This window comes from Cetorhinus maximus, chromosome 24, assembly GCF_964194155.1.
Source record: "Cetorhinus maximus chromosome 24, sCetMax3.hap1.1, whole genome shotgun sequence".
Classification (NCBI taxonomy): domain Eukaryota; kingdom Metazoa; phylum Chordata; class Chondrichthyes; order Lamniformes; family Cetorhinidae; genus Cetorhinus; species Cetorhinus maximus.
This window is the reverse complement of record NC_135902.1, coordinates 39,670,827-39,692,455: the sequence shown is the minus strand read 5'-3', so window position 1 is coordinate 39,692,455 and position 21,629 is coordinate 39,670,827. Positions and strand designations below refer to the sequence as shown.

At 40.2% G+C, this 21,629-nt stretch overlaps 1 long non-coding RNA gene across 3 annotated transcripts in view; it reads left to right on the top strand.

Annotated features, from left to right (window-relative positions):
* The window catches only part of LOC144699823 (uncharacterized), a 75,237-nt gene that overhangs the window by 8,702 nt on the left and 44,906 nt on the right, over nucleotides 1-21,629 (top strand). The window contains exons 1-2 of one of the 3 annotated variants that reach the window (XR_013580630.1): nucleotides 5,761-5,837; nucleotides 13,066-13,200. This is a non-coding gene — a long non-coding RNA (uncharacterized LOC144699823). Of the gene's footprint in view, nucleotides 1-5,760; nucleotides 5,838-13,065; nucleotides 13,219-21,629 lie in introns of those variants that run through there. The other 2 variants (XR_013580631.1, XR_013580632.1) reach the window with 2 other exon arrangements.

Genomic DNA, 21,629 nt, shown 5'->3' with positions numbered 1-21,629 from the left:
ACATGGAACAAGTAACAGATGGCCCTAGTGGGGGGTGGAGTGGGGGGAGGGGATGGTGGTGGGGAAAAAATGATCAAAAATGGGATTAAAGGGGGGGATAAAAAGAGGGATAAAACAATGAATAAATGAATAAAAATAAAAATAAGTGGATAAAATAAAATGATTTTGAAAAAAAGATTTAAAAAGGGGTAAAGATGGAGGAGAGAGTTCATGGTCTGAAGTTGTTGAACTCAATGTTAAGTCCGGAAGGCTGTAAAGTGCCTAGTCGGAAGATGAGGTGCTGTTCCTCCAGTTTGTGTTAGGCTTCACTGGAACATTGCAGCAGGCCAAGGATAGGCATGTAAAAGTAAGATGGTTACCAATAAATCCAATAGGGGATTCAGGAGAGTGGTGAGAATATGGAACTCACCGCCACAAAGTAATTGAGGCAAATAGCAGAGATGCCTTGAATAAGAAGTTACATAAACCATGAGGGAAAAAAGATGAAGGATACAATGTGTTAGATGAAGAGAGGTGGGAGAGGACCTGATGGAGCATAAACACTGGCATGAAACTGTGCCAAACACACACACACACACACACACACACAGGAACTGCATTCAACCTCAGTAGAGGTGGCCTCAGATGTTTAAACAATGGAAGTGGCAATATATGCGTCCACACAAAACTCACATTACATTCCTACGTTTCCTGCAATACAACAATAACTATGCTTCAAAAGTACTTTATTGGCTGAAAAGCACTTTGAGACATCCAGTGGTCACGAGAAGAACTATATATGTGCAAGATTTACATGGAATTACATCCACTCGCAGTGGAACTGAGCTTGCATTTGTAAACACAATGGCACTGCATTCACACTCACAGGGTAACTGGATTCACACTCATGCGCAATATGCAATATTAAGATGGAGAAACAGAGACAGCTAAGGATGTAGATACATAAATATACGCCATAGAAGACAAATGGGATTCTGGGGTACATGAGAACTGGAACATCAAATATAAAAACAAACAAATGATATTGAATTTACACAAGACATTAGTTATTTTCCAGTTGGAATATCATGCACTTCTACATGCCCTAATGTAAGATGGATCTAGCAAAGATTCTCCAAAATGATATTGGGAATTATAATTATGAAGAATAGCTCAGAAATTGAGTTACCTCATTGGAAAAGGGATTTAAGGGAGATTTAATGGAGGTTTCCAACATTATAAATAAATCGAGAGGACAAAAATGAAAGGTTGGTTCTACTTGTTGGGAAGTTGGTAATACATAATGGGACATTGACTGGAAGAAAAAAAATAAAGGGGAAGGTAGGAGACATCTTTTAATACAGGCGTTAGATAATAGAATGCTTTAACATGACCAGCTATTGAGGCAGCAACTATAGTAATATTTAAAATGGGTTGCATATTTTAAAAAATAATTTAAAAGGATGAATGTACATGGAATTAGTATAGAAATCTCCAGTTGAAGAGTTACATGTGCAGTGGCAGTAAATTTCTATGATTCAATTGACTGAATCCACAGACCACCACACTGAACAGGATTCACCCTCTTTCACACATAACAAACTGCTGCCCACACTTCCATAGTCTGTTTTGTACAGTCTTCAAATCCAATCCAGAATTTCCCTTTATCCTTGTAAGAACAGGGAGTGGTAGTTTTTTTATGATTGGCCCATACTGTAGCACAAATAACTGTCGCTTTCATGTAGAGTGCCACCTGTTACAAGGAAGATCTCAGTACAGCAGCTGTGTGGAGGAAAATGAGATGATATAGACTGAAGTTATTTTGTGTTTTTAAATAAAAGCAAAATGCTGCGGATGCTGGAAATCTGAAACAAAAGCAGAAAATGCTGGAAAAACTCAGCAGGTCTAGCAGCATCTGTGGAGAGAGAAACAGAGTTAACGTTTTGAGTCCGTATGACCCTGCTCTGAAGAAGGGTCATTCCAGTTCATTCCAATTCCATTCCAGAGTTTTTCCAGTATTTTCTGTTTTTGTTTTTTTTTATATTGTGTACTACAATAATGGCTATACCTCCTTGACATATCTGCAGCATTTCACAATGTTGATCACACCATTCTCTTCCATAATATATCTCCTCCGTTATCTATCTCCATGGGATTTCCATTGCATGGTTCATTGCATACATATCCAATCTCAGCTCAAAGCTGAGAAGACTGAAGCCATTTCCCTCGGCCCTTGTCAACAACTCTTCTCCATTCCTATTGACTTCATTCCCAACCAACACACATCTCAGGCAGAATCAGACCATTTTCAATCTGGGTGCCCTGTTGGGTCCCAAGCTGAACTTAAAACTCTGAATCTGATTCAGCCTCAAGATTGATGACCAAGATCCACAATAATGCATATGCTGGTTTTTATGTTAGCCCCTCCCCTGCTGAAACCCTTACACATACCTTTGTCACTTTGAGACTTGACTATTCAATGCCATTCTTGCCCTTCCCCCACAAACTCCAGCTTATTCAAAACTTTGTCATTCATGTCCTTCTCACTTCAAGCTCTAACTCTAATCTCATGCTTGCTGACTTTTACTGGCTTCCCATCACCCATTCAAATCGAAATCATGTCATCCATAAATCCCTCCATGACCATGCACCATCAATACTATAATCTCCTAGATGCTCTGATTTCATCCGTCTGTTCCTCAATCCCTCCTTCACCCCTCCATTGATGTCAGAGTCTTCAGCTATCTTGGTCCTACACTCTAGAATTCCTTCCCTAGATCTCTCTGCTCCTCTGCCTCCTTATCTTTGAAAGCAACTTCTCAAAATCCATCTTTTCAACCAATTAGCTCTCTGTCCTATCTCCTAATCTGTCTTTTTAGCATGGTGTGCCTTTCTATTTCCAATACTCACCAGTGAAGCTTTATGGAATGTCCCTTAAATTAAAAGTGAGATACAAATTAAGCTTTTATTGTCTCATTTAAAAATATATGTCTGGAATCTGTAAACAGCAGCACTCTGTTAGCACTAGTTTAAAGGTTGAAAAGGAGCTTTAGATCAGCAGCCAGGAAAGAAAGGGGACTGGTTATCTTATGGTTAGCTGGTTGCATTCTAAACCCGTGGATGATGTCAGTTGAATGACTGTGCACGTCCTAAAATGTCAGCTCTCCTTAGGAACACCTTAGATCTGAAGCATTAAAGGGGGGAATACTATACTTTGAAAATACTTCCCTTTATAGTCAGTCCCCCTGCCACTTCGAAGACTCATATAAATTCCTCCATGGCCTTGTACCAACAGTACTATAATCTCCTAGATGCTCTGATTTCATCCCTCTGTTCTTCATTCCCTCCTTCGCCCCTCCATTGATGTCAGAACTTCCTTCTGTAACGGGTTGAAATAGCCGCATTTCTGCAACTAGGCTTAGGAGCTATTAGAGTACAATGCCCATTTAAAGTCTGACTGCCTTAGTAACTTCCCAGTTTACAATTTTTAAGCTCTTTACAACACAGGGATGAGGAGCTGGGGATTACAGCTTTAACTATATGCTTTCAGGAGCCTTTTTGTTTTAAATGGAAGTTAAATGTACCTTCATACCAAAATCAGGGTTGCTCAGCTGCACTCCAAATCCAAGTAGTTCTGTCTCCCTGCTCATCAGCTGGAGTGATGAGCACAATTGTAAAGTTAATGCAGAAACCATTGAACAATATGCTGCCTTAGGAACTCAGTCATCAGGCAAAACTGATGGGTTACAAGCTTGCTGCTCCACTCAAAATATTCAGTTATGTATTTTAATCAGTTTGATGGTGGCAGAATTGCAATGTCAATGTTAACTTCTTTATTGTCTTAATCTGGTTCTTTGCATATAAAAAATAAAATCCTAGCTTATTCCTATTTTTTCATTTTCAAACATGGCTTGTTTAATAACTATATTAATATGGAAATCCCTCTAATTTACACATCATGATGTTTATTGTCCCCTGTCAAGGTAAACAAAGCCAACCTGTCTTCTTAAACCCCTATTCAAACTAGCACACACCAGAAATAAGCCAAAGTCAAATTGGGTATTTGATGCCGCTTCAGGGCTGTGCAGTAGTTTAATCATTTAAGTACAAGTGCTTGTGCCAAACGGTAATTCTAATAAAACACAGTGTGTTGACACAATGCAGCAGCATCTCTATTGATTGCACATTCAACCAGCTTACTCGAATGGAATCTTTCGGTTCTTATTTTGGCCAGTTGGACAGGCATTCCCGGGCACTTTTGTAGTAGCAATTGAATTTTCTCACAACTAACATTGCAGTGTAAAAATAAATGTAAAGAATTACCAGTTCAGAGAGTAAACCAGTGACAAATGTACAATTTATATATTTTTATATGAGAGGTGATTCAAATATGATAATTCAAAGATTTCCCAATTTGCTGTGCTTTTAATATTGCTTCAAATCGCTGGATAATTCAAATGTTTTTTGGTGCAAAAATCAACTCCAAATTATCAAGAGTAGACTAGAAGAAGAAAGTGTTATGTGGGTTTAACAATGAAGAGGCCGGGTGTAATTGAATACTTGATAGTCAAAAAATTGTCTCTTTTGCAAATAGGATAAAAATATCCCTCATATTATCTGTGGCCAGTTAAGGGTAAGTATTTGATATATTCACTTTGATTCAAATTTCCTCTCAAAGAGAATCTGGCCTCCAGGTGGCAGAGCTGACTTCGCCATTGCACAGATCATTCCACCACAATCGACAACAAACTCGAAAATCTTTTCTGACAAATCTGGAAGGCGGGTTTTCCTTTGGTAATAATCATAATTAAAGAAAAAGATTAGGGATTATTTGCTTATTGAATGTTTAATAATCTTATGTACCAAACCTTGTGTTGGCTCTTTCTTAATATAAAGAACGCCTAAATATTTTATAAAAAGGGAAATCCGAAGCTTTAACTATATTTTCCAAATTTTTTTTTTCTAGGCATGAATTAAAATGCGACATCAACCATTTTAAAATCTGTCCTGTGCCCCTGAGTCACTGTGAGGTACTGTATATAAACTGGGCAGCTCTTAGTTAGGGACTGATGTCAGCATTAAAGTGCAACAATCTCCCTTGGTGAAAAAAGAGTATCTTTGATCAGGAGACTGACCATAGATAATATTTTAATATGAAAGAGGCGAGTGTGGGATACATTTTTTATCCTACCAGTAAATAAAGATTTTTATTTAATTTATGATTTTTCACTCATGATCTATTTTAATTATACAATAAAAATGTTTCCTCCATATGCAGTAAAGTTGCATAAGAATATCTTTATAATGAAACAAGAACAGTTTGGCGAGAAAATGCCTTTTCACTGAATTACAATTCAGTGAAAGTCTAACATGAAAATGCAGAGTGTGGCTAAATTCATTACATAACACTTTAAAATGCTTGTCTTTATTCAGTTTACACAAATCAAATCATTATTTATAAACCTGATATCTTTCTTTCTGGGCATTTATTACAATTGTATCAAAAGTCAATTTTTCATCCTAAATTCCCTACAACTTAATCACAACCAACCACCCAGAGACTAGAGATTTTCACTGCTTGATTGCAAATATTCATTACAAATTTAATATGGACAGAGAATGAAAAAATACTACTTTTATACAGAAGTGTGTAAATAGTAATTCATTCATAGTTTTGAGTCTAAAGAAGTTGCTTTCATTTCAATTATATAAATTGACACAGTGTAGTTCAGGCTTCATTTTGTTCAGATCCATTTTCTGCACTTTAAATCTTTTTCCTAATTTTCTTTACGGTAATTTCTCCATTGGTCAGAGTCTAGAAGAAATGAGACAAAGAACAGAAGTGAATCACTTTGAATGTAAGTTTTACATTCACCTTAATAAAGTATCCTAGTGTAGGCTAATCAAGGACAAAAACAGAATGTGCTGAAATTGCCCAGTGGTTGACAGTATCTGAAAAGAGAGAACACCAGTGTAGGCTCCTCAACAAAATAAGCAAGTTTCTTTATAAGGTTGTAAAGAAAAGCATGAAGGAAAATAAGAACAGTTCCAAAATTAACAAAAACGATCCTATAGTATCTAAGAATAAAAGAATCTAGAGGATTTCTACCTACTGATATTTGGAAGCTATTGCGATTTCATATTCCCATTGAATACTGAATGTCCTTTGGCTGATTTCTATCTATATTACTTCTATTTACTTATTATGTAATTGCCAAACATGAAATAGTTAACACTTAGAAAAACAAAGATTTGTACAAAAATGATTAAAAGAAATCCTTTAAGTAAACAAAAGTAATTATATAGTATTAGGGAGTATTTTTATTTTGGTGTGGAAAAACTACTGCTCAGTTGTCATGGACTAAATTGAAAGGTAGCATTTTACTATGAGTTGAAGAATCTCAGAAGACAAATTATAAATCCTCTCATTGCACGAAGGTGTTTAAGATTAATACAATACCTGGTGGAAATTTATAAATCCTATAAGGCTCATTATACCCCTTAAGCTATATTAAACACTTCTATGACTTGCTATAAATGAGTGTGGGCAATTTTAAATTATGGACAATAACAACAACTTGCAGTTATATAGCACTGTTAACATGGTTAAATGTCCCAAAGCACTTGAGATGAGATGAAGATTTGACATTGAGCCACATAAAGGGATTTTAGAACAGTGAACAGAAGCTTGATCAGAGAAGTAAGTTTGAAGGAACGTCTTAAAGGACGAAAGAGAGAGAGAGAGATGGCAGAAAGGTTTCAGGAAGGAATTTGGGATGATATTTAAAATTTAACTGGGTAGCTCATTATCTTAAGAAAAACAATGGGGTCGATTTTCTCTCAGAGCAAATTTTGGGTGGCTGACCAGCAAAGCTCATGGGAGGCTGGTTCATTATGAGGACCGGGTCTCATCAGCATTGGGCCAAAGGACTGCAGCCGGAAATGAAACTCCAGGGGCAACTTGTCAGCTTGGAACCACCACAAAATCAAACGGTCCAGCCAAACTCTTGGTCAGAAAGTAGATTTCTAGGAGACCCCATTCTAGAGGGGGATAAGAGAGGGGACGATGTAGTGGCAGTGGCCCCACTCCTGACCTTCCCAGACTGACAAAAATAAAGTCAAATGTCCTTTTCTTCTCCCCAGCCACCAGTTGATCCCAGGAGGAGAATGCACTGTACAACTTTTCCCAGCTCAATCCAAAAATGGCATTGACGTCCCATTGACATCATAGCAACCGTGTTTCAATATTTCGATCAGCATTCAGGCAGCAGCCCAGGACTTCAGAAAAGTTTCAATGGCCACTATGCTGATGGCAACTGAACAGCAATCCACTTTCTTATTGTTTTATTTCTGCTGGACTGGAGACTTGAAAATTCAACTGAAAATTAATTTCAAGATAGTTTTGTACGTGTACTTTTGTGATAAATATTGGAGAATATTTGCACACAATTATTCTTCCATGGAGAGCAAAATCAGGCAGGGTGTAAAACTAGCATTGCATCTGATCCTGACAGTTTCCAAACGGGCAGGGTAGGTTAACATTGCCCGTATCAGATCAACAGAACTTTCCTACACATGACGCCTTCCCTAATATATAGACATCAGCCAAACTGGCTACACAAGCTCTTTCATCAATTAGGTGCCAGTTTGTGTATAGATATCCATTCATTAGACTGTTAGTATTATCTGTAGCCTTTAATTTGGAAGCAAGTTCATCATTACTTAGCCAGTTAGGGAATTTAAACATGCCTATACCAGTGCTCTTGACCTTTGATCCTAGGCTAATGCATCCTGTTATTTTGGGTAATTTGGGACATTCATCAAAACTCTTTGTTGGTTTGAGTGTGTTATCAATGGCCTTATATCATTTGTGCTCTGGTTCAGGAACTAGAATGATAGTATCTCCCGTTTAGTTAATAATTGCAGAATGAGCTCAAATGTTATTTTATTCTATTTTGGTTTTTAAAATACATGCATTGATTATGTGTACACGTACTCACTTGAAACATCAATACAGGAAATAACTAAATTAAACTTCAGAACTGAATACTAATGTCTGTGATTTAGAAAGAGGTTTCCAGAAACCTAATGTAATCAGATTCCCTGGCACTCACAGAATTGTGCCATTGATAAGTCTTTAAGCAATCTCAAAGAGCAGCTCCAAATCCTTCAATGGCAGTGCCAATAACAACAGTAACTTACTTCAATCATTTTGTCTCCACTCAGCTCCATAGCTGCCGTCATTCCCCCCATTGTGATAACAAGCTTATTCTCACCTTCTAGTTTTGCAAAAGCCTAAAAGCAAACAACAGGATAATTAAAGTTTCTTCATAAGATTGATTTTCTTTTAAAAACAAAGTGGTGTCCCCCATTGTTGTCAATCCTTCATGCAGAATTTACAAAACTAATCATGAACAATGACAATCGTAGACAAGCCTTTGTCAGATGGATTTCTATGAAGGTTTATGTGAGCTCATCCGTTTTGGGTGTAAGAGGATAGAACAGAGTATTTCCTAAATGGTGAAACTCTAGAAACAGTGGAGACCCAAACAGAGCCTTGGGTGGGGGGGGGGTGGAGGGCGGTGGGGGGGGAGGGCGGGGTGGGGGGGTCAACATACATAGATCAGTTAAATGTCATGGACAGGTACAGAAAATAATCAAAAAGGTTAATGGAATGCTGGCCTTTATACCTAGGGGACTAGTATTCAAGGGTATGGAAGTTATGCTACAGTTATACAAAGTCCTGGTTCCCCCACACCTGGAGTACTGTGTTCAATTCTAGGCACCACAACTTAGGAAGGATATATTGACCTTGGAGGGAGTGCGGTGGAGAATTATACCTGGACACCAAGGGTTAAATCACAAGCAGAGATTGCACAAGCTAATGTTGTATTTCCTGGAACTAAGAAAGTTAAGGGTTGATTTGATTGAAGTTTTCAAGATATTAAGGGGAACAGTTGGGTGAAGAGGGAAACCATTTCAGCTGGTTGGAGAGTCTAGGACTAGGGTCTATAGCTTAAAAATTAGAACCAGACCTTTCAGTAGTTAAGAAGCACTTTAAATGCAAAGAGTATAGAAATAAAATAAATTGTGGAACTCTCTTCCACAAACAGCAGTTGATGCCACGTCAATACTTCATTTTAATTCAGAGGTTGATAGATTTTTGTTAACCAATGTATTAAGAAACATTGTGCAAGGTTGAGTTAGATGGGGTTAGGTCACTGATGATAGATCAGCCATGATCTCACTGAGTTGCAGAACAGGCTGAAGGGGCTAAGTGACATATTCCTAATTTCCTTCCAATGAGTGCAGCATTTTCTGATGTTGCTGATTTATGCTTTTCTTTTAACCTCAACACTTGACAACATAAGTTAGTCCATGTACATGGGACGGTGTGAAGCTTAATGCTTGAATCACACGTGCACAGAGTTTGTATGGGCCTGGGACTGGTTCTGAAGGTTACAGATCAAAGAATTAATGTTAAATGTAAAGGTTAATGTAAATATTAAGCAGAAATTTTAAGAAGATAAAGTCTAGGAATTTCAGCATACATTTTCAGAGATGTTTTAAGCGTACTGAAAACTGAAGATAGGAAGTTCTACGTCAAGAGGCCTGCTCTGTATTATAGAGAGACATGAAGCACAAGACAATTGCTGTGCTTAACAATTTTGAAAAACAAGAATCATTGAAGACTTTAAAGCTGGAAAATATCTGCTTAAGAATGGGCGATATGGCTAACCAAATAACACCATCGATCTCTTGCTCCAGACTTGTTTCAACCATTGGAATATCATTCATGAAGTACAATTGAACAGAGTGAAATACTGTTGCAAGGAATTCATTCAGCTACTATTGGGCTTCACAGAAACAAAATTGAAATGTTGCAATTTTGGAAATTTTATCAGTGGTTTTATGCCTTTCACAGACTCTCTGGCCGGGATTTTCCATGCCCGCCGGCATCAGGTTCGGTGGCGTGAGTGGACAATATGGTGAGAAGGCCAAAAATCGGTTCCACGATGTGAAACCATTTTGCGATTGTCCACCATGTTTCCCGCCATTGGACATCGTGAACCTCATTGTAATACAGCAGCATATCATTACAAGGCCAGCCCACCGGAATCATACCCCCGCTGGTTGGTCTGCCCACGGGAAAACACGCTGACGTGCTTCACAACAACAGCATATATAAGGCGTGCACTTGGCGAGCTGCACTTTGTCCAGGACTTCGAGGTTTGTTTACCTAACTTGCTTCGGGCAGCACTCACAGTCATCAGTGCCAGGCTTCACAGGCAGCACCGCATCACTTTTGGGGGGCTCACGGTCAGGTCTTTACCTACCAGATCAGCCATAAGTAGGTGGCTTTTCAACAGCTGCAGGGCAGGGCTTGCTTGGGGAAGGGGAGAAGTGGCCTCAGGCAAGGGAAGAGGCTGCAGGGCGAGAGCTGTACTGGGGAAGCAGGTGTGTGTGGGGCACATGTTGATCTGTGCAAGTGGCCTCAAGATGGTGAGGGCTGAAGAGGCAGAATCCGGAGAAGATGCGACTAGATGGGCACGTGAGGGAATGTGTGAGAGGATGGGTGATGATGTCCCTTGAGCTGGCAGTGAGTGAGATGCCAGTGAATGTGTGATGGGCTTGAGTGTGTGAGTTTGGAGTGATAAGATGGTTGCCATACCCTGGCTGCATGGATGAGATCATTCATCCTCTATCTGCATTGGATGGCCAACCTCTTCTGTGCAACACTGGCATTGATCACCACTGCCATCGCCTACCAAGCTGGAGCGGTAATGTAGCTGCCCCTCCTGTGGCCAGAGCAGGGGTACAGGGCATCACAGCGGGCCTTCACAGTGTCCAAAAGGCGCGCGAGGACTGCAGTCTTCTTGCCTTTCGGGGCCATTTTTTGCTGCAGTTCTGGGCTGGAAGCACTGAGTGTGTCTATACTTTAAATGTGATGGCTGGTGTGATGAAGCGGCGAGGTGAAATTATTTTACCCACCCGCTACCACACTTAGCGCAAATCTGGGACGATTCCACCCTTAGACACTGAGATTTTGCACATGGGCCACTGGAGGGAGTGGGCTTGATAGATTAAAAGTCCTCTAAAAAAATTCCTTATGCTTGTACAAAAAATTGAGTAATCTTACCTTGACTCTGTGCCCCGTGAATAACACAAACTCATTCTCTTGTCCAGTGGTGAATTCATTGGTAATCACTTTGCTGCCATTATTAAAAGAGGTTTGAAATGAATTCCCATTTTGAACAAATTCAACAATGTTGCCTAGGTCTTTATATTTCTTAATTAGTTCATCTGAGAGTCCTAACAAATGAAAACAAATGCACAAATAATTCAATATTTATCCAAGGTAAAAGAAAAGTCTTTTCATATCTCCCAACCAATAGCGCTGAAGTAAAGGTCCAAATGGAACATGTAACATGAAAGGAATGAATAGTCTGCTCTGTGATTCACCACAAACACAAGCCAAATTTCTGTCCTCTGTTTTATCACAGGAAGATATACACTTCAAAACAGGGAGGCACAGTGTCACTCTACAATGTTCCAACACAGGCTAGGATTTTCCAGCCACCCATCATCCCACCCCTCCGGCGTGTTCCCCTGTGGCGGATGCAGCAAACCATTCAAATGTCTGTTGAATTCGGCGGGACCAGAAGATCCCGCCATTGGGAGCAATCGGAAAATCCTGCCCACAGTTTCTACTGGCTGAATTAAGAACCATATTAGCAAAGGAATGATTGCAGGCCATGTGCCTGTGGAAGTGATTTTTTTCATGGGATGTGGGCATCACTGTCTAGACCAGCATTTATTGCCCATCCCTAGTAGCCCTTGAGAAGGTGGTGGTGAGCTGCCTTCTTGAACCGCTGCAGTCCATGTGGTGTAAGTGCACCCACAACTAGGAAGACAAACTGTTTACATAAGCCCATTATCAGGATCCATTCCACCTCCATAATTGCAATTATTTAACTCCCTTCTATTATAAGGATGTCATCAAGCTATTAATGTACATAATATTTTGGAAAATATTTTTCTTTTAATATAGGAGTTTTGTCTGCAGGTGTCTTAATTGGATTAAAGCCAGCTAGTCTGGGTGCTTTGATGGGTATTCGTTTTGATATGGGAGAGAGATAGCATGCATTTGCATTTTTTGAATAGAGCATTCAAGAAGTGGGCTGAAAACCTGACGCCTTTCTAGTAGCTACTTTGGGCAACATGTTTATATTACTAATAAAATTGATACTATGAAAGGGGTTTCATTGTTAAAAGGTGAAGTTCAAAGAGGCTGGTGAGACAATGAGAATTTGAATTCAATGGGGCTGGTAGGTATAACTTTGGTAGTTTTCGGGTGTGCAGAGCAGAGGCAATGTGAGATCAAAAGGCAGATGCAAACCTCCAACTGGCTCCACAGTGAAAAGAACCTCATTTTGAATTCATAAGGTGAAAATGCTTTGCTTGATTTTTGGTTACGTTGCTGTTGCCTTAATGGAGATTAGTTTGGGAATTTGTTAAAAGTTATGATAGTAGCAATTTGTAGGCATGAGTATATAGTTTAACCTGTGTAAATTAATAAAATGTTTCAATTAGTTTAATATAAAGCCTCGAGAACTGGTGGTCTGATTCCTGAATTTAGAGTCGCATCTCAAACACAAGACTTAAAATTATAGGTTATGACAGTTATTTAAACTTTCCCTCTGGGATTTTTAAATAACTCCGCTTTATCAACTGCATTGGTCATAACAAAGGATCTTTCATGGCTCTGTAGCTAGGAAGTAAACAATTTGTTGTTGTCTTTGGAAAGGAAGAAAGGTGGGGCAGGTGCACCAGCATTGCTTAATTTGTCAGCTACAACATTTTCCATAACTCCTTGTCACACACACATATGTTGTTTAATGCAATCATTTGTAAAATAATGAAGTATTGTTGCAACAATTGTTTTCTTAATATTACTTTGAATTCTGTTTAACCTCCCTCCAACATTCTTGCCTGGTTTGCATCACCCAAAGGCAATGTTGCTCTGTACCTGCTGCTAGGAATTACATGGCATTTACTTCTCCCTCTAACATTCCCTCTTTTCAGAAAGCCTCCATTCAGCATTTCTTCATAGTGATGTCACTGAGTCCAGGACCTTAGGACAGAGGCAATTGATCTGGATCTGGACATTTGCAGGCAGTCATGTCTTTGTGCTGCAACATGCTATATCATTTTGTGTTGGTAAGTATGTTTATGGCAGTAAGTATTTTTATGAGTAAATAGTGGTATGCTATTAAAGGTGTTCCCCATCTTCAAACTGTTGAGAAACAAAGGAAATCTGCTGTAATTACCAATATGAAAAACAAACTTGTAACTAAGAATTAAAAACTGTTCATTTTTATGGAAAATACTTAAAAAGCAGAGATGTGAAAAATTAAATAAATGGTAATATGGTAGTGTTATTATAGTAACTAATCTGACAGACAAACCTAGCATTAAGTCAGATGTGCACAAAGAATGTGAAATTGGATGATTATCTATCTAAACACTCATGCAGTCAAAGGCAAAGCAACTAAGTAGATGTAGTTGGAGGGGATTAAACAACAAAGAGAAATAGCTTAGAAATTGATAAGAAGGAATTCCAGAATTGAGCCAAAATATCAGGGTTCTGATCATACATTTCTTTTTTTGATATTTAATCACAATTAGGACACCATGATGTTAAATGGCAAGGAACAAAAAGCACATTGTGCTGTTAATCACACTCAATCCTTTGATAGATCATTTAGTGAAAAATTTTGTTGCATTACAGAGTTTTGAAGAAAGTGAAGTTTCAGTTCAAATTCTCTTTCGCTTTGTTTTCCGACAAGTACCCTTTGCCTCAAGTCTTGCAGTATCCTGTTCAGTAATCACACACACTTTTCATTTCCCTGCATGGTGAAATGCAGCACCTTCATGTGATTATGTGATTCTACAAGTTGTATTTATACGTTTACTAAGTAACAGGGATAACTGTGCCAATCTGAAAATATATTTTCAAAGTGGGTGTTGTTCTACAGAATAAGAGCAAGCTTGGTTTCCTGCTTCAACTCCAGTATATCCTAATACCATAAAAATCATCTCAACAAAAATTAGGGAAACATAAAATGTTACACAAACCCTTAAATCAGATGAGAGAACTGCTGTTCAGCCTTGCTGTTTCTCCGCAAATGGGAGCTGCCTTTTAGAGGCTAATTCCCATTGTATCGATTAATTTACACTAAGCACAAAGAAATTTAAATGCAAAATTACAAAAGGTGCAGGTTAAACTTACCTAGAGCTTTCATGAGCTGTTCAAAATTTTCCTGACTTTCTAATTCGTACTTTCCATTGAATGCCATCTGGAATGTATTTGCTGCGACTCAGGCAAGAGCTGATTCTGAAGAAAATTGGCAGCTCTTAAATAGCTGCCTTCAAATTAATTTTCAAAAAATAGGATGAGTAACTCCTTGAAGAGTAATATAATCACTTACTACCATACTATCAAGCACTTGAACCTCTAAATAAGATGGTAATTTTCTGTTTATACAGGATTACCTCTGGTAACCCAGGGGACTATCAATGGAAAAACAATGCAGCTGAGGCTTGTTTTTGAACAAAAGCAATGAAAAAGGTGTCACTATTTATAGTGCAGCCTGTAATTATTATATTTTCTAGCTGATGATTATATGTCACCTGAACCATTGGTCTTTGAAATTAGGTGAAGGGCCATAGATGTATTCAAAGGCACTAATTCATTCATTCGCTAAGACATTCAAAGCAGCCCAAAGGCTAATAAAAGATTCATTGCTGCTAATGATTTTTAAGATTAGATCTTCCATGCGGTACATTCATGTAGATAAAATGAACAACTATTTTCTCTTTAGTTTCTAAATACCTGCTGTTCCATATAGGAACTTTTGAAATTTTTATTTGTGCCAAACTGCAGTCTTACTGCATCCAATGCAAAATCCAAATGATGTGAAACTACCTCCTGGAGGTACTCCAGCACCTTTTTCACCATCAGCAAACTAACTCCCAAATTATACTACCCATTATCCGTCTAGGACAGCCTAATACTGCTCTGCACTGACACAAAGCCAATAATATAACATACCTCTAAGCAATGACAGTTCCATTTTTTCCAGTGACCATACCAAGGCATCATTTGCAACATTATTCTTGTATGAAGCCATAATTATTGATTACTATATATCATTCCCTTGAGTGTTAGTATTTGTAAAGTCTATTGATTATTTCTGCTCCCTTGCTGTGTTCTTTTTCATACTTACTGAGTGATGTAATGTATGTTACCTGTCATGATTTCTACCTCACAATATAAAAGAATGCATTTCGAAGTAATGAGATCAGTCATTGCATGTGCAAACAGGGGAACAACATGCCATCGAGAGTTTCCACCATGTAATTTCAGGATAAACTGGGTTAGGAATTGGTGGAATGCGATGTAAATTGCCTGGAGGATCTTCAGGTGGATGGATGGGTAATGGAGTTTAAGCTTCATTATAAGTTTAGACATGGGCCCTCCTAATCTGTTTTGTATGAGAAGTACGTTCAGTTTGATGAATAGTTTTCACTTATGCAACTATTGGAATTTCTTAAGTGTTCACAAGAATTTTAAGAACATTTTCTGACAGAAAGCACTATAAAACCAATTTAAAAAAAAGAACTTTGATAACATCGGTAATAGAAAAATATGGGCTGAAGGCTAAAATAAATTTCAATGATAAAGATGTTTTGGGGTCTCAGTTTTGGAAGACCAGTAAGTGTACCCTGGTCCACAGCGAGTGTACATTCTAACTCCCAAGTACAAACCTCCAGTGCAAAATGATTTTAAAAAAACTGGAACTCAGTCTTCCCTGAATCTATCGTGTCTCTTGAATCCAGACTGCATCACTGGGATAAAAACAGAAAGTGCTGAAAATACTCAACAAGTCTGGCAGCATCTGTGGAGAAAGAGTTAACTGGCCGTATTTTCGCTCCCGAGGTGGGTAGCATGAGTCAGGAAATTTCCCGGCTTGCCGCGCACTCGCCTTGGGGAAGAAGTGCCCCGTCGGAATCGATTTTCGCTCCAGGGTGGCGGGTGAGGGATGGATTCAGGCTTGCAGCCCCAGGCATGGGTCAGAGGTGGCCACAGGGTCTTCTGGGTGCCCGCCTCGGTTCGCTGGGACTTTGTCCCAGTTATTTCCTTAAATTTTGGCCCCTCTAGCCCTCACTCACTCCCCATGCCAACTTGTGCCGACCCCCACTCATCCACCCACCCCAATGGCTCCTTATAGCTCCCATGTGTTGTGTTGCTAGGTTTGCTTTACACAAACTTATCAATCTCACACACAGGACTGGTAATGTAGGTTTGGTTTATTTGAAGATATATTGCAGGATGGCTCAGCAGACAGATCTACTTTATGGATTCAGCAACCACTACTCACAAGGACAACGCGTTCCTACACACACTACCAGCTGCTGGTCACATGCTGCTCCCTTAAAGTGATATCACCCAACATTCCCTTCTTTCCAAGATAATATTACATACATTAAGAGTGAAAATACATGCACAGTAGGGTAATTGTGAAAACTACTTTCACATAAAAGATAGATCCCTATGAAAACAATCACATTTGCACCACACAAGTACCAGGCAATCAAACAAGAGGGAATCTAACCATCGCCTCTTGAAATTCAGTAGCATTACCATCACTGAATTCCCCAATATCAACATCCTGGGGATTACCATTGACCAGAAACTGAACTGGACTAGCCATATAAATGCTGTGGTCACAAGAGCAGGTCAGAGGCTAGGAATCCTGTGACGAGTAACTCACCTCCCAATTCCCCAAAGCCTGTCCACCATCTACATGGCACAAGCCAGGAGTGTGATGGAATACTCTCCACTTGCCTGGATGAGTGCAGCTCCAACGACACCCAAGAAGCTCAACACCATCTAGGACAAAGCAACCCATTTGATTGACACCCCATCCACTGCCTTCAACATTCACTCCCTCTACCATCAACAGTGGCAGCAGTGTATACCATCTGCAAGATGCACTGTAACAACTCACCAAGGCTCCTTCAACAGCACTTTCCAAACCCACGACCTCTACCACCAAGAAAGACAAGGGCAACAGGCGCATGGGAACACCACCACCTGGGAGTTCCCCTCCAAGTCACATACCATCCTGACTTATAACTATATTGCTGTTCCTTCACTGTTGCTGGGTCAAATTCCTGGAATTGCCTTCCTAACAGCACCATGAGTGTGCCGGCACCACATGGACTGCAGTAGATCAAGAAGGCAGCTGATCACCACCTTCTCGAGGGCAATTAGGGATGGGCAATAAATTCTGGCCTAGCCAGCGATGCCCACACTCTGTGAAAGAATAAAGAAAAATTCACTTTCCGAGTTTATCTTTGAATGTGTTTTACATAGAAACATAGAAAATAGGAGAAGGAGTAGGACATTCGGCCCTTTGAGTCTGCTCCGCCATTCATTATGATCATGGCTGATCATCCAACTCAATAGCCTACTCCTGCTTCCTCCTCATATCCTTTGATCCCTTTTGCACCAAGAGCTATATCTAACTACTTCTTGAAAACATACAATGTTTTGGCCTCAACCTCTTTCTGTGGTAGCGAATTCCATAGGCTCACCACTCTCTGGGTGAAGAAATTTCTCCTCATCTCAGTCCTAAATGGTCTACCCCATATCCTCAGATTGTGACCCCTGGTTCTGGACTCCCCCACCATCGGGAACATCCTTCCTGCATCTACCCTGTCTAGTCCTGTTAGAATTTTATAGGTTTCTACGAGCTCCCCCCTCATTCTTCTGAACTCCGGCTAATATAATCCTAACCGACTCAATCTCTCCCCATATGTCAGTCTCGCCATCCCAGGAATCAGTCTGGTAAATCTTTGCTGCTTCCCTCTATAGCAAGAACATTCTTCCTCAGATAAGGAGACCAAAACTGCACACAATATTCCAGGTGTGGTTTCACCAAGGCCCTGTATAATTGTAGCAAGACATCCCTGCTCCTGTACTCGAATCCTCTCACTATGAAGGCCAACATACCATTTGCCTTCTTTACCGCCTGCTGCACCTGCATGCTTACCTTCAGCGACTCGTGTACAAGGACACCCAGGTCTCGTTGCACATTCCCCTCTCAATTTATAGCCATTCAGATAATAATCTGCCTTCCTGTTTTTGCTACCAAAGAGGATAACCTCACATTTATCCACATTATACTGCATCTGCCATGCATTTGCCCACTCACTCAGCTTGTTCAAATCACACTGAAGCATCTCTGCATCCTCCTCACAGCTCACCCTCCCACCCAGCTTTGTGTCATCTGCAAATTTGGAGATATTACATTTAATTCCCTCATCTAAAGCATTAATATATATATTGTGAATAACTGGGGTCCCAGCACCGATCCCTGCGGTACCCCACTAGTCACTGCCTGCCATTCGGAAAAAGACCTGTTTATTCCTACTCTTTGTTTCCTGTCTGCCAACCAGTTTTCTATCCATCTCAATACACTACCCCCAATCCCATGCACTTTAATTTTACACGCTAATCTCTTATGTGAGACTTTGTCGAAAGCCTTCTGAAAGTCCAAATAAACCACATCCACTAGCTCCCCCTCATCAACTCTACTAGTTACATTCTTGAAAAATTCCAGTAGATTTGTCAAGCATGATTTCTCTTTCGTAAATCCATGCTGACTCTGTCCGATTCTGCCACTGTTTTCCAAGTGCTCAGCTATTAAATCTTTTATAATGGACTCTAGAATTTTCCCCACTACCGACGTCAGGCTGACTGGTCTATAATTCCCTGTTTTCTCTCTACCTCCCTTTTTAAAAAGTGGGGTTACATTAGCTACCCTCAAATCTGTAGGAACTATTCCAGAGTCTATAGAATCTCAGAAGATGACCACCAATGCAACCACTATTTCTAGGGCCACTTCCGTAAGTATTCTGGGATGTAGATTATCAGGCCCTGGGAATTTATCAGCCTTCAATCCCATCAATTTCCCCAACACCATTTCCCTATTAATACTGATTTCTTTCAGTTCCACCCTCTCACTAAACCCTGTGTTCCCCAACATTTCTGGTATGTTATTTGTGTCCTCCTTTGTGAAGACAGAACCAAAGAATGTATTTAGTTGATCAGCCATTTCTTTGTTCCCCATTATAAATTCCCCTGTTTCTGACTGTAAGGGACCTACATTTGTCTTCACTAATCTTTTTCTCTTCACATACCTATAGAAACTTTTACAGTCAGTTTTTATGTTCCCTGCAAGCTTACTCTCGTACTCTATTTTCCCCTTCTTAATCAATCCCTTGGTCCTCCTTTGCTGAATTCTAAAGTGCCCCCAATCCTCAGGTCTGTTGTTTTTTCTGGCCAATTTGTATGCCTCTTCCTTGGATCTAATACTATCTCTAATTTCCCTTGTAAGCCATGGTTTGGCCACCTTTCCTGTTTTACTTTTGCGCCAGACAGGAATAAACAATTGTTGCCGTTCACCAATGCGCTCTTTGAATGTTTGCCATTGCCTATCCACTGTCATCCCTTTAAGTAATGTTTCCCAATCCATCAAAACCAACTCGCGCCTCATACCATAGTAGTTTCCTTTATTAAGATTCAGGACCCTAGTCTCAGAATCAACTACGCCACTCTCCATCTTGATGAAGAATTCTATCACATTATGGTCGCTCATCCCCAAAGGGCCTCACACAACTAGATTGCCAATTATTCCTTTCTCATTCCACAATACCCTGTCTAGGATGGCCTGTTCTCTAGTTGATTCCTCAACGTATTGGTCCAGAAAACCATCATGTATGCACTCCAGGAATTCCTCCTCTACGGTATTGTCAGTAATTTGATTTGCCCAATCTATATGCAGATTAAATCACCCATAATTACAGATGTTCCTTTATTGTATGCGTCTCTAATTTCCTGTTTAATGTCATTCCCAACATCACCACTAGAGTTTGGGGTTCTATATACAACCCCCACTAACATTTTTTGCCTCTTAGTGTTTCTCAGCTCTACCCACAGAGATTCCACATCGTCGGAGCTAATATCTTTCCTCACTATTGCGTTAATTTCCTCTTTAACCAGCAATGCAACTCCACCGCCTTTTCCTCTTTGTCCATCCTTCCTAAATACTGAATACCCCTGGATCTTCAGTTCCCATCCCTGGTCACCCTGCAGCCATGTCTCCGTAATCCTGACTATATCATACCTGTTTACATCTATTTGCGTGGTTAATTCATCCACTTTATTGCGAATGCTCCTCGCGTTAAGGCATAAAGCCTTAAGGCTTGTCTTTTTAACATTACTTGTCCCTTTCCCAATATTTTTCACTGAGGCCCTGTTTGATTCTTGCCCTTGATTTCCCTACCTATCACTTTTCTTATTCCCCTTTCTGTCTTTTGCTCTTGCCCTTGATTCCCCCTCCTCTGACTCCTTGCATAGGTTCCCACCCCCCTGCCATTTTAATTTAACCCCTCCCCAATCATTCTAGCAAATATTCCCCCTAGGACATCAGTCCCAGTCCTGCCCAGGTGTAACCCATCCAGTTTGTACTGGTCCCACCTCCCCCAGAACTGGTCGCAATGTCCCAGGAATCTGAAACCCTCCCCCTCACACCGTCTCTTCAACCACATATTCACCCGATATATCTTGCTATTTCTACTCTGACTTGCATGTGGCATTGGTAGTAATCCTGAGATCACTACCTTTGAGATCGTACTTTTCAACTTACTTCCTAACTCCCTATATTCTGCTTTTAGGACCTCATCCCTTTTTTTTACCTATGTCGTTTGTACCAATGTGTATCACGACCACTGGCTGTACACCCTCCCCCTTCAGAATGTCCTGTAGCTGCTCTGAGACACCCTTGACCCTAGCACCAGGGAGGCAACACACCATCCTGGAGTCTTGTTTGCGGCCACAGAAATGCCTATCTATTCCCCTTACAGTTGAATCCCCTATAACTATTGCATTCCCACACTTTTTACTCCTCCCCTATGCAGCAGAGCCAACTGTGGTGCAACAAATTTGGCTGTTGCTGCTTTCCCATGAGAGGCCATTCCCCTCAACAGTATCCAAAGCAGTATATCTGTTTTGTAGGGGAATAGCCACAGGAGATTCCTGCACTGCCTGCCTAGTCCTCTTGCACTGCCTGGTGGACTCCTGCCTGTGGACTCAGCCTGCGGTGTGACCACCTCTCTATACATGCCACCCACGATACTCTCCACCTCGCGGATGCTCCACAGTGTCCCTAGCCACCGCTCCAGCTATGAAACCCGAGCTTCCAGGAGCTGTCGTTGGAGACACTTCCCACATACATGCTGGCCCCGGGCATTGGAAATGTTCCCGGCTTCCCACATAGAGCAGTAGGAGCACACCATGGCTTTGAGCCTCTCCTGCCATGACTTACCCCTTTAAATTAAATGAAACCTTTTGGAAGACACTTAATATCAAATAATATCAATTACTCTAGAGCCCTTCTTCCCTGCTCCTCGTTGTTACATGTAGTTGGAGTGTTGGATGATATACAGTTGTATAATTCGCTTATCTGGCTACTGTTTCTCCTTAACATCACTCTATTCGATATTGTGACCTCATAGGA